Source organism: Castor canadensis, chromosome 16 (genome assembly GCF_047511655.1).
Source record: "Castor canadensis chromosome 16, mCasCan1.hap1v2, whole genome shotgun sequence".
NCBI classification, from domain to species: Eukaryota; Metazoa; Chordata; class Mammalia; order Rodentia; family Castoridae; genus Castor; species Castor canadensis.
The window spans coordinates 19,831,251-19,845,756 of NC_133401.1; the positions used below are offsets into that span (position 1 = coordinate 19,831,251).

Consider the following 14,506-nt stretch of genomic DNA (forward strand, 5'->3'; position numbering starts at 1 on the left):
ACGACATAACCAAACCCACCAAACACTGTTTGAAAAGGGGGAGAAGAAAGAGAAGATGGAGGGAGAATGGGAATACAACAGAGGGAGTGAACTTATTCGAAGCAGTCTATGCACATGTGGAATTATCAACATGAGTCCCTTCCATCATGCTAATTCAAAATTAAAAACTATTGAAAATGATATTTCCTGTTTTTTACTTAACTACCACGGAATAACTCACACCTTCCTTAGAAAGTGCCCACCTTTTCCCCTAAAACAGGTATGCCCCAGGTAGTGCATGCAGCAACAGTTCAAGACACACAGAAATAGATGGAGTAAGAAAATAAGTTAGAAGTCACTGATGTCTCTGTGTGTTTAAACAAAAGCATTTTGTACTAATCAGTTAGCAGGAAAATAGCTCTACTTTGAAAATCCATCATGGAAATCCATGAGAGAACAAAACATGAAAACTAGATAAACACCATAAAATAAAACTATGACAGTAGAAGAGGCAGAGTAAAATGAATCAAAAATGTAAGTAAACGGAATTGACACAGATAAGACAGATTAATAGAAAGTAAGTCCCAAAATAGAAAGGAAAAAAGCAAACTGCAAGTTTTTAAAAAGATACAATTTGAAATCTCAGGAGACACTCTACTCTCCCCTAAAGAGAAGTCAGAAATAATCTCAGCATTAGAAAGGATGCAGGAATGTCAAGAAGCACAAACTAAAAGTGGGGATGTATTAGGATTAGAACTCTGTAAGCAAGGTTAACACACTGGATTACATTTAAAGAATGTTCTGAATCTAAGAGTTAGTGTTAACAATGTATAACATTTCTAAGAGAAGCAGTATCATACATTATCTCTAAATGTAATTATTTTTAAACAAAATGTCCATGACACATTAAAATATTCTTACATGTTAGGATAGTGCTGGGAAAAACAAAATGGGGAAAACAGAAGATGAGAGAAGGGAATGACTAAGTGAAAGGGAGGAGTAAACTGTACTAAACATAAACAGGAATCTACTGAGGGACTGAGAATAAAGGTAGACAACATGAAATGTCATGGAGGGTGACCTTGTTCAAAGTACACTGTACTCGTGAACAGAACTATCACAGTGAAATCCCTTTGAATAATCAATGTATCTTAATTCAAAAATAAAATAAATATGTAGAAAAGAATGCCATACAATGGAGGAAATCTGACAATACATGGGATTATGTGGAGTTTCCCAAGAGTTGCTAATAATAAAAGATCAAACTCAAATCAAGAGAAAATGGCCCAGGTTTAAAATATTAAATTTCTGGAAGACACTGAAAGAGATTTACAGAACTGTAAGAGATGGGAAAGATGACAAGAAATGACAGACTGGACAAAGTGATAACAAGAATAAAGATTAAGAGAGAAATGAGAAAGATGATAGTGAAAGAGACAAGGATAGCTCTATGTAGACAGAGAATGAATGGAAGCTGAAGTCTGAAAAGAACTGCAGTCTCTGTGTGCAGCATAGACTGGGAATGGGATGTGGAAAGGGTCCTACTCCCTGTCATTCTCAAGGCCAAGTGTTACAGAATCCTCGTTCAAGGCAGGCGGCTTCCCCCAGACAGTGAAGCATCTCAGAAAGGCTGCATCTGACCAACAATGACTGAGTATCAGGAACAGGGTGTTAGGAATTTCCTCCCAATGGGCTCCCATCACCACGTCACCTGCTGCCTTGATGACCTTGTTTACTGGGCATCATTTTGATGAACCCACAGGAGCAGCAAATCCCTCTCCTGATGCAAAGTGAATCTCTAGGTAAATTTATGAGGCTGCTAAGTAAGAATGCAGAGTGTGCCTTAGAGGATTGTCATTTCCCCATGTTGCATTTCATCACAAAGTAAACTTCAGCATACACTGAATGTACTAAAAGTTCACTCAGATGGTGGGAATAACCACTTCCAGATTTACATATCCCTTCCTTTATCCATGTGTGCATCATTTTTGAGTGCTTTAGGTATTTTCCTTTACTTCAAAGATCATTTCATTACATATTAAATATAGTGGTTGCTTTTGGATCCCTGCTTTCTCATGATAGAGTCTCTGCTGTATGACTTCTAAAAAACCTTAAATTTTAATTTTCCCCACTGTTTTTGTGAAATAGGGGAAGTTTAAATAGGTAGCTTAAATTCATTCATTTCCCCTGCTACTTTATGTGCAGTTTAATGAATATGCCACATTTTCACCCACTCTAGAATTGATAAAAATTGAACTGTTTCTCCTCATTTTCTATGGTCCAGCCTACCCCAAAGACTAGATTTCCATGTGTGTCCTGGATCACTTTTTTTGGCCTTTGTTTCCATTTCTGTGTGTGTGGTAGTGGGGTTTAAACTCAGTGCCTTGCCCTTGCTAAGCTCTGCTACTTGAGCCATGCTCCCATCCTCTCCATTTTTTCCTTAATTATGTTTAGGTAAAGTCTTATGGTGTTTCCCAAGCTATACTGGGTCTGGCCTTGGATGATTATTCTCCTATCTATGCCTGCCTTGTAGCTGGGATCACAGACACACAGCATCTCACCCAGGTTGTTTCACTAAGCTGGAGTTTCACTAACTTTTTTCCAGATTGACATTGAACTTCAGTCATCCTGATCTTCCTCTTGAATGTGGTATTTGTTTCTAGAGTGAGTAAATAATAACTCACTGTAGAGTCCAGATAATGTTCTACATAAATATTTTCATAATTAATAGAGTACTTAAATATTTTTGTACTCCCTTACTCATCAATATTAGATTCTCTAAAAGAATATTAGGTGGCTTGATTAATTTAACTGGTGTTTCTTTGTGATTACTAGAAGCTGGGTAATTTTTAAGTACATGACTAGCCATTGAAGTCCATAAACTATGACATCATATCTTTGACCATTTTGAATATAGATTTTATGCTTTTGTATTGATGTTAAATATTAAATAGTTTGTATATAAATATAAACTTTTATTTGCATTATACAGTGTGGGGTTTCCTTTTTTGGCTGATATATTTATCTTAATATGCAAGAATATAGCAGTCTAACACTTCATACTTTGGGCTCCTTTCCTGCTTTAATTTAGGATGATTTCCCAAATGAAAGTTAAAACTGCAATAAGATATCATGCACATTTGAAGAATGGTTATTGTTCAAAAGATATAAGGCGAGAAGTGCTGGTGTGGATTTGAAAAAAGGGAACCCTTTTTCACTGTGGTATAAATGCAAATTAATACTGTCATGGAAAACAGTATGGGTATTCTTCAGAATTTAAAAATGGAACTTCCATGTGATCCTGACATACCACTCCTTGGTGCATGGTCAACCACGTGAAATCAGTATGTTGAAGAATGTCCACTTTGTATTTCAGAATTATCAATACTTTATAAGTTATGGACTCAACCTACTTGCTCATATAAAGATGGATAAGTAATGAAAATACGGTATTTATGCACAGGAGAATCAATTCCTCCCTAATATGCTATTCTTTCATTTGTACAAACAATGATCAACTTGGAAGATATTACATTAAATAAACAAAGAAGAGACACACAAAAAACCGCATGATGTTATTTATTGAAGAAAAGAGAGTCCTAGAAATGTGGAGTTTAAAAGTGGCTGCCAGACTCTGGGTTAAAGAGGAATGAGAAAAAGGAGCATATTTATCAGAAAGTACAAAGTTTCTATTAGACTGGGGGAATAAGTTGTAGTGATCCATCACATTGTGCAGGTATCACAGTTAATAATAATGTTTTCTTAGATGTCACAGTTGCTAAAACAGATTTTTCAACATTCTGACTACACCAGGAAATAACATAGTGCTCTGGTGATGAATTTGTTAATTAGCTTGGTGTAATTTTTCCTTAATGCATACAAAGATCCAAAAGTCACATGGTACCCTACAAATGTATGAACTTAATATGCTAATTATAATGAAAACTGTCCTGAGGACCCAGCTACCCAGGAGACTGAGGATTAGGAGCTCAATATCAGCCTGGGAAACACAGTGAGAGCCTACCTCAAAAAACAAAGAAAGAATTAAAAGTTAAGGTATGGTCTGCTCAAATTTTCTGGATTCTCCACCACCTCCAAACTGTTTTCCTACTCTCCCTCTCTCTCTCTTTAACTGTTTTCTCTTTCTCTCTCTCTCTCTCCCACTTCCTCCCTTTCTCTTCCTCTGATCTGCAGTAGTACAACTTAACATTTGGGGCTTGATGCCCACTTTTGTTTCCCACTATATTGGAAGAGCTGAGAACCTGCTGAAGAAGAATTTGGTAAATACACAGAGTGTCTGGCTGTACAAGAAGTCCTGGTTACATTCAGCTGTCTTTGAATCCTAGCAGTGCAACTTCTCCTTCTACTCTTCCTTTTCTGAATTATTCTAACGTAACTTATCTATTGAAATCAAAGCCACTTATGTCGTGCATACGTGCATATCTGCATCTCAGAGGGGAAAGTTCTGGTCCTCATAACTACTTATCCAGCTTAGGCTAAGCTGCCCTCAGCATCCTTACTGTAGCCTCCACCTTGCATTTAAAAAGTTAAAGGAAAGATACAAGAAAAAGTAAAGGATACAATGTCAATTTTATGAAAATAGTTTTTCATTTATTTCCATTACTTATTTAATAATTATAATTTGCTATACTTAGTAGGGTAAAGGAGATAGTCTACTTTATTTTATTTGTTTTAGGTGATACTGATATTTTAACTCAGGACTTCAGTCTGTCTAGGTAAGCACTTCACCACTGAACCATGCCTCCAGCCGTTTTGGATCTGGTTATTTTCAAGATCAGGTCTTGCTTATTTTTGCCCAGACTGCCCTGGACCACAATCCTTCCATTTTATGCTTCCCACCATAGCTGGGATAATAGTTGTGCACCACCATGAACAGATTGTTTCCCTTCTGATGTGGTCTCAAGAACTGTTTTTTGCAGGCTGGCCTCGAACCATGATCTCCCTGATCCCAGCTTCCCAAGTAGCTTTGGATGAGTATTGTAAGTCACTGGCTCCCAGTGACAGTCTGTGTATTTTCTGACAGTTTATCCATGAGGCAGTCTAGATACACATGATTTAATTCAAAGTAATACTCACACTTGGACAAATATAGCTTAATTAATAACTATATTAATAATAATGATTAATTACTATTAATGTATTAATAGTAATGGCTATATTAATAGCAGTTCTATGATAATATTGAGGGACCTGGATTTTTTTTTCTGTTTTTTTCTTTTTTTTTCATTTTTCTTTTATTATTCATATGTGCATACAAGGCTTGGTTCATTTCTCCCCCCTGTCCCCACCCCCTCCCTTACCACCCACTCCTCCCTCTCCCTCTCCCCCCCCAATACCCAGCAGAAACTATTTTGCCCTTATTTCTAATTTTGTTGTAGAGAGAGTATAAGCAATAATAGGAAGGAACAAGGGTTTTTGCTGGTTGAGATCAGGCCTGGGTTTTATTTCTGTTTCTTTGGTGGACAGTTCAGGATACTGGGTACCGTTAGAGTGGCTCTGAAGGTCGAGGATATGTATTGACTCTTACTGTATTTAGTTTGTGAAGCTCTCTGTTAATGATCTATGCATTTGATTATAAACCTGAAATTATTTTTGTTTACAAAATGATCTATATTTGTAAAGTATGCCTCCTTAACAAATGATGTTTGGAAAACTGGATATCCATCTGTAAAAGGTTGAAACTCGATACCAGTCTCTCGCCTTATACCAGTTTCAATACAAAGTAGATCAAAGTTCTTAATGTAAGATCTGAAACTAAGACATACTGCAGATAGGTATCAACCTTACGAATAGAACTTGAATAGCTCCTCACTTAAGAGAAAGGATTGACAAATGGGACTGCATCAAACAAAGAAGCTTCTTCACAGCACTAGACTGAAGGGAAAGCCTACAGAATGGGAGAAAATCCTTGCCAGCTATACAGCCATCTGGCAGGTGATTAATAACCAGAAAATACAGGCAGCCAAAAACACTAACTTCTCAAAGAATCAAGAACCTACTGAATAAATGGGCAAAGGAATTAAACAGACAATTCTCAAAACAAGAAGTATAAATGTCCAATAAATACATGATGAAATGCTCAATATCCTGGGCCATAAATGAAATGCAAATCAGAACTACATTGAGATTCCACCAGAGTTCAGTCACAATGGCTATCATCAATAACCCAAACAACAACAACAAATTCTGGCAAGGATATGGGGGAATTAACACTTCCACACTGTTGTTGGGAAGGTAAATCAATGTGACCACTATGGAAAGCAGTATCCTGACTCCTCAAAACAACTGAAACTATAACTACCATAAAATCCAACAATACCACTGTTAGGCTTACACCCGGTGTGCCAGGATATAATAGAGTCACGTGCACACCCATGTTTATTGCAACATTTTTCACAATAGTCAAGCTTTGGAAACAGCCAGATGCCCCACAACTGATGAATGGATTGAGGAAATGTGGCATATATACACAATGGAGTATTATTCAGCCATTTAAAGTGAAATTATATTGTTGCAGGGAAATGGATGGAAGTGGAGAGCATCATGTTAAGCAAAATGAGTTAGGTTCAAAAAGCCAAGTGTCACACTTTCCTCATATTGGATGCTAGACTTAAAATACAAATATACATATAAATATATAAATGATGTTATATATGTATACACACACACAGAGACTGACAGGGAGAGAGACAGAATGAGAAAGAGAGAGAGAGAGAGAGAGACATAATTGTATTAGTGAGCCTGTCTGAGAAGACTACAGGTAGGCAGAAGAAAGAAAGGGAATAATAAAGTTCACAAAATATTGAAGCACATTGCATCCGTGTCAGAAGATAATATAATGCAATAATTGCAGAGCAGGGCGATGGATAAAGCAATGGGGGCTTGTCCTGATTAAAACACTATGTAAATGTCTGAAATATCAAGGTGAAATGTCCTTGAACAAGAAATAATACTTAGACAAAAATGAAAGACAGAAGGGTAAAGCAGGTCCTGTCTGGGAGTGGGAATCACAGGGAGGGGGGAGGATGTAACAGGAGGGTGAAGGAGGGCAAATATGGTGGATGTATTTAGTATTGTTGTATGAAAATAGAAAAGTGAAATCTGTTGAAGTTTATTCTAAGAAGGGGGAAGAGGGTATGAAGGAGAAGAACACAGGGGGTGAATCAAATTTAGATATTATTTTAAATACATATGTAAATATCAGAATGTATCCCCCACTACAAGTATTACATCCTAATAAAAATACCTATAATTCCATTACAGAAAGATCACGTACAGATTGTCCCAGTTAACTACAGAGGGTCCTAATTCAATGTGAAATGCCTAAAATCTGCAAGATATTCTCATTTTTCATCAGGCTACAGGTCAGTGATTAAAACTAGGCTCAACTGATACACATCAGAGTGTATGTCTGAGGACCCTTCCTTACTGCCTTCCACGTGGTCTCTACTGAAGTGATGGGAACAGAGGTCTGTTTATTGCATCTATTGAGACAAAGTCATGCTTTTCTTCTTTATTATGTTCACATGGGAAATTGCTCGTATTGATGCAGATACAATTCTTATAAATATTCTTTAATTTTGTTCTAAGATATAGTTAAGTTATTTGGAAATTATTTGATTCTTCCATGTGGCGATCTTTAGACTTGTTGCCTGAGCAACATTGGGTGTACACCCAGTTTTGCTCCATTTCTGATATTAAGTAATATGTTCCAGCATTAAAGGGATTTTCACCCTGGCTGGTGGAAACAAGTAATATTCCCAGTTTTAGGAAGTTTGAGGTATTGTTTGTTCTCTGATCCTTACAGGTGATTGTTTTCACATGCATCCATCGATCATGATCTCAGGGGACACTCTGAACTTCTCTGGAGTTTTTTAATCTGACAGCCCTTTCCTATCAACACTCTGATCACAATCTCTCTGAATGTTTCAACATCATTCTCCCTGGTCACAGTCTGTCTGCAACTCAGAGAGACAGTCACACTTTACCTGCATCAGCCTGTATATCACGTTGCTTGTGCCATGTTTCTTAGAGAGCTCCATGTCCTTCATTGTGTGGAGCCCAATGTCCTGAACATGGTTATTGTAGGTATTGGGCTTAGTGTGGCATTGTGCTAGCCAGGAAGGACACAGCCATCCTTGTGTATCCATCTCAATCAGGGATTGACTTGATATATTATTCATTGAATTGCAATTACAGTCACTCCCACAAATTCAGTCCATAGGAAATCGGCTTTCTCATGACATTTTGTCCTCAAAGAACACTGTGCATGCACCAACGTTACACCTCTCTTCTCTTTTTTGGGGACAGAACTCAATACTCTTGTTTCATTTCCATGGGAAAACACAAGATTTCATCTCCATGACTGTTGTCTGAGTCATTATTCAAATTCTTCCACATGAGGTTTCCCTCCCATTAAAGATATGGTTGAACAACTCTACAGCCTGTACCCTGTGTTCCCACTGGCCTTGTCAGGAACTCATTCATTCTCTGCAAAGTCTGCCTGCTCTACCAACTCCCCATTACCAGTAAGAAACCCACCTCCCTGAAGATCATCCATGTCCTCCTCAGTTCCCTGTGCATGGCTTGGAGCTCCTGCTGTGTCCCTTCTCAAATGCTTGCTTTGGATAGAAAGATGAGCTATGCACTTAAAGAGGAACAACTGACTTACAGGATTCCAGAACTTTGTGCACATAAAAGCACATGACTAGGGTGAAGATATTGCTGAATGTCTTGTGCCTAAAATTTATACCCTCAAACACACACACACACACAAACATACCACATGTGCATTCACTGGAGAATGAATTCATTCTCAGGATTCACAAATTTAGGTGCACTGAGTGTGGCTTCTTATTCAATCCATCAATTAACTCCATGTTTTGAGAAACATGCAATGTGATTGATATTGCTATATGTTCAACAATGAATGATAAAATAAACATAGTTTGCCAAGGTTATTCTACTTTTTAAATCAAAACACATATTGAAACCTTGCTGAGGTAAATTCACATCTTATGACATTGGATATTATTCCCATGGTAATAAAATGGGAAAATTATCTCAGCAGCTCCAGTGGAAGTGATGTATGCAGACCCACACCATAGAAGCAAAACCACAGGATGAAACTTGAGCAATGGGTAGTGATTTTGAGAAATCTCTACATTCATTGCAGTTTTTGAACTGACCAAGAATTAATTTAGACTAAGAATATCATAGTGCATGGTGTTATTGTTGAAGTTAGTAGATACACTTAGTGGCTAGTAACTGGAAGGTCCACAGGAGGTTTCCAGGAAGTTGCTGATGTTCTTCTGTTTGTTGTGGTTGATGGTTACTTTGGAGTGTCCACTGTGAGATTCATGGAGTTTTATAAATATTTGGATATTTGGATCTTGAATATCAAGCAAAAATATTTCAACTCATTTTGATGGAGGAGGTGAGATCATGTTGGGAGAAAGAGAGAAAAAGGAAGTGGAGAGCCCTCCAGGAAGAACTTCCCATACTTTACAAAGAGCAACCATACCAGAGGGCCAGAAATGAGCAGATGGAGGAATGATTCTTCAGTGATGGGACACAGTGTCCCTCATGAAGACCACCTAGGTAATGACATTCTGTCTGCATCCTGGTTGAACCCGCAACTAAATCCTTATAAAATCTAGGTCCTGTTCCTAAAACTCTGAAAGTCTGTCAGAGAGATATAATACAAATTCTAAAGCTGATGTGGAGAACAAGAGTTCTTCATCAGGAAAACAGCAATTGGATCTTGTCAGAGCACAGACACTGGGGAGGAAAAGGCAATCACTGAACAAATAAAGTAATAATCCAAGAACTCACGACCAAAGTGGGATCCATTAGTCATCACCCCAAAATGGTTTACAGGGATTCAAAATATATGTCACTTGCAATGCATTCCCTGGGATTTTGATGGAATAATGAACTACATGGAGCAGATATCTTAAGACAGCAGAATTTTTTAAAAAGACAATTTGACTGGTAATGAATTTTGCAAGCAAAACATTATTCAAAAAATATCACCATTACAAAAAAGAGTCATGAATTTGAATGACAAATTATTGAATATGAAGAGACACATGTAATTCAAATTGCTTTAATAGACTACACCTAAATTTAAAATACATCAACAAAGCACAGAAACTGTTATCATGATATGTTTGTTTACAGAGACATTGAGAGATGCACCATGACAATGATTTCTGTGTTAAAAAACAAGTCTACTAACACTGCTAGTTCTTCATTTTCATAGGTAATATCATATACACTCAGCATACACTATTCCTACACCATGAACTTTGCATACACTCTGTTCAAGGACAATATTTCCTTTGTCATCACTGCTTTATTCTCTAGAATAAAACATGCACAAACACAAATATATGTACGTGTATATATACATATACATATAACATATTATTCACAAACAGATAAATGAAATTACTCATGACAGCAGTCTTTTCTAATAGAATATTGTCATCTACCAATTTGGTATTAAATTATGTACAATACTTCTATTTCTGAGTAAACATGAAAAGACAGCAGTAGTTATAATACCATTTATAACTACAATTATATAAATTAAATATGCAGTCATGTGAAATTTTAATTTGCTATTAATATACTTTACTTTTATTGAGACTTCAAAAGTCTATACAAATATCAATTCATACTAGCCAAAGCTCAGGTGCATAAGAGTGATGAGGCTTGATTGGATGATCTAAGTTCTTATGAAGAATCCTTTGATGCAGAAAGTTGTGTGGGATTTTGACTAGTCATTGAATATTCTTTGAGAAAATAAGAATTTTATTTCTGAAAAGGAAGAAATAAATTTGGAAATAATTTTCCTATTGCTTATTAGGACAAAAGAGCAGATGGATGGGTAGCATGATGATAAAATTCCAGTAATCTTTTCCAATACAATATTTTTCTCAGGTCTGTAGCACAAGTAAAAGGTAATGAAGTTGTTTGAGAAATAAAAGAACACAAAGAAACCAACAAGCAACAGGATGCTGTGAGTGGTCTTGTGTTCAGGAGATATCTGGGCAGAGAAGCTGAGGCTGTGGATGTGCTGGGCTCTGCTGTGGTGACTGTAGAGGAGACCACCATATAGATGCTGGTCCACATCATAGAGACCACAAACAGGAGATCTCGAATCATCATAACAATTTAAAATGGCACTGTGGTGTGATATTAAACCTGGTTACTTTGACAATATGGTTGAGAAAATCTAGAACCCACAGTAGTGAAATTGCTTTTGGCTCTTACACTTTCAATGATGGGAATGTAGAGAAACAGGTTAATGATCCAGAAAAAAAAGAATAGACGGAAAAATGCATGAAGAGAGTTTAGATTTAAGCCAATCCTGCTTAGAGTCACTGGGGCTGATGGTGATAGCTTGAAAGGTACTCAGGAGAAAGGTAATACAGATGGAAAGACCACGGGTAACACTGTAGGCATACAAAACTGACCTGCAAACATCGTACAAAAAATACTCACTCCTAAGGGTGGCATGATATCTGGTGTCAACCTGAACACAATCATGAAAATATTGACTGGTGTCAGGTATGTGAATATCACATCTATGGGCTTCTTCAGATGAGGCTGAGTTAAGTAGGTGTACAACTGTAATATGAAGAGCAGAGAGTTGCCCATGTACCCAATGAAAATTTCAGGTAGAAGGAAAAATATCAGTATTGGGTCATTTGGAAACATTATCTCAATGATATTTTACATGTTCCAATTGTGTAAGCAAGGTCTCTGACTGCATGTTAACACAGTCCATTATGAAATTAAAATTAATGGAGATTGTCTAAGAATATGAAGAGCATGTCACTATGAGAGGAGGGTGGTGGAATGTGCAGTTCTTCAGTGTTTCTGGTTCAGTGTGACCATTGTAAGGATTGGATTCCAGGGATTCCTGAGAATCTGATAGTATAAAAACAAGTGTTATGAAAAGGGTAGAATTCATATGCCAGCTCATTCCAATTTTCTCCATTAGCCAAGAAATAATTGATCCATATTTGTGTTTACTATATTTGCACTTTTATTTAGAGCATTACATTTATATTTTATCTGTAAAGTATCTCAATGATCTGACTATTCTATGAAACATTATACTTAGCACACCAGTAACGTGGACATTTCCATTTCTTTTTTTGTTTTGAGAGCATTAGACAAACTTACAGGACAATGATCATTTTTTATTATTCATCTGACATAGAGTTATTCAGTTAAGGTCATTTTGATCCCTCCAACCCTACCTCATGGGTCAAATGTCAGAGTTAGGAGAGAGTGTAGTTCACATAACTTGAAACAAAGCTACTGAAGGTCAGTTAGTTGAGGCAAATATTCCTTTTAAATATTCCACAATGCAGAGCATAATATCCACAACCTGCCATTGTCTTGCCCCAAATGGCAATCATACAATGGTTGAGAAACCCAGTCTGAAAAGATTTATGTATCTTCTTCAGTCAAACATATATGATATGCACATTGTACTCTGAAAAGTTTTGTGTTCTCTTACAGAAACAGATTATCCTCAAATATAACTGGAATGGTACCTATATGATATTCATCAAGGTTGCCATCCAAATTTACAAGGCTAATTCACCACAGTGTAGCATGGAATTATTTACTGTGTAATTTATCCTAAAAGCATTCTTCTACTCACACAGGACTGCCATCAGTGAAGGTATCATTTCTTTTTCCTAAAATGGATTCAAATAAATTTTTCACATTTACCCCCATTCCTTTAAATCTTTAAAAATTATCTTTATACAAACATAAGTATATTCTGAAAATGTTAAGTGGTATTTGTTCCTTCACCACCACACTTTCTCTGGCATCAATTTCTGACAGCAATGATGTTCCTACTATCCAGCAAGAAGGACAGACAACCACTGTATTTATATGCTAATTTCTCCTCATAGCTACTTTATAGTTTATGGTTTCTTACTTCAATTCTTTCAAAATCTGACATATGATTTGGTTTAAAACTACTGAATATACTTTAGTTTTTGAACATTCATCTCATATTTAAACCTAAGGTTCAGGGTCACCTTCAAGCTCAATGAAGTGTTCTTGACCTTTTCATTCAAGAATGGCCTCTCTCAATCTCTATCAGTCAGAATTATTTCTTCATTCATCCTCAATGCGTGCTCCATACCCCCTTTTTAGAAACCCAAATTTTTTACTAATTTCATCAATCCAGCTCAAAAATTCTTATATCTACATAGATCAGGTATCTTTCCACCAGAGTGAGGGGCCCTAGGATACAAAGCAGGCATTACTCTGAATACAGACAGCCACGGTGTGAAATATCTCAAATGGCCAAGCCAATCTTATGCCACAAGGAAATAGAAACAAAACACCAGAATAAACCTGAATTTAGCAAAAGTAAAGTCATAATTTGACTATTATGAATGAAATAGAGGCTACAAAAGCTACAAAAAAGATCCACAAAAGCGAGTGTAGGTTCAGTTTCAGCTTTGGATGTCACCTGGGTGCTCAGTAACTGATAAATGGATAAAGAAAATATGGTATACATTCACAATGGAGGGTTACTCATCTGTAAAGAATAATGGAATTATGTCCTGTGCAGGAAAATGGAACTAGGGTTTACAATATTGAGTGAGATTAGCCAATTTCAAAAGTCCAAATGACTAATTTTTTCCCTCTATGCTGAATCTAGACTTAAAATGATAATAGCAATAATAACAGGACATGAATATAAGGAACATTCTTTTTATACAACATGAGTATAAAGGAGGGTTTTTATGAGGGGGGGCATTAGTGCAACCAGAGGAGAAAGTGAAGAGGGGTGACTGGAAATGAACTATGTCACACCGACACACACACAGAACATAGAATAAATGAAACCCACTAAATAATGTTTGAATGTGGAAGAGGGGGGAAGGAGGTCAGGGAAGGGGTGAATTTTTCCAAAGTGCAGAGTAGACAATATATAGAAGTGTCAAAATGAAACTACATTATGCAATTAATATGCTTATAAAAATAAAGATTTCTTTATTTTTTAAAATAAATAATTTTAACAGATAAACTGAGAAACCCTCAGCTAAACTAAACCATGAAAAGACAATACTCAGAAAGGAATATTACATCTGATATTTCAGAAATACAAAATATCATGAGACTACCAATGAAAAATTGAATGGAATAAATGTATAACTTAGAAAAATTGGTAAATACCTGCATATGTACAATGCACAAAACTGAATCACAAACTATTTGAGTGAAATGGAAATCAATCTGTCAAAACATTGCTAGGGCTGGAGGCGTGGCCAAGCTACAGAGCAATTGTATAGCATGTGCAAGGCCTCAAGTTCAAACCCCAGTACCACCAAAAATCATATCTGTAATATTGACTCCAAAACATGTGAAAAGAGTGAAGCAATTGGCTAAGAAAAATATTCCAAAGATGTATGTTAAAATTCACCTTTTGAAAAAGAGTTGTGATAAATATTATGTCTCT

The 14,506-nt window shown here is 36.4% G+C and overlaps 1 pseudogene; it reads right to left on the minus strand.

The window, feature by feature from the left end:
• Window positions 1–10,783: 10,783 nt before the first annotated feature.
• LOC109674350 (vomeronasal type-1 receptor 40-like) lies at window positions 10,784–11,667 on the minus strand (annotated as a pseudogene).
• Window positions 11,668–14,506: the final 2,839 nt, after the last annotated feature.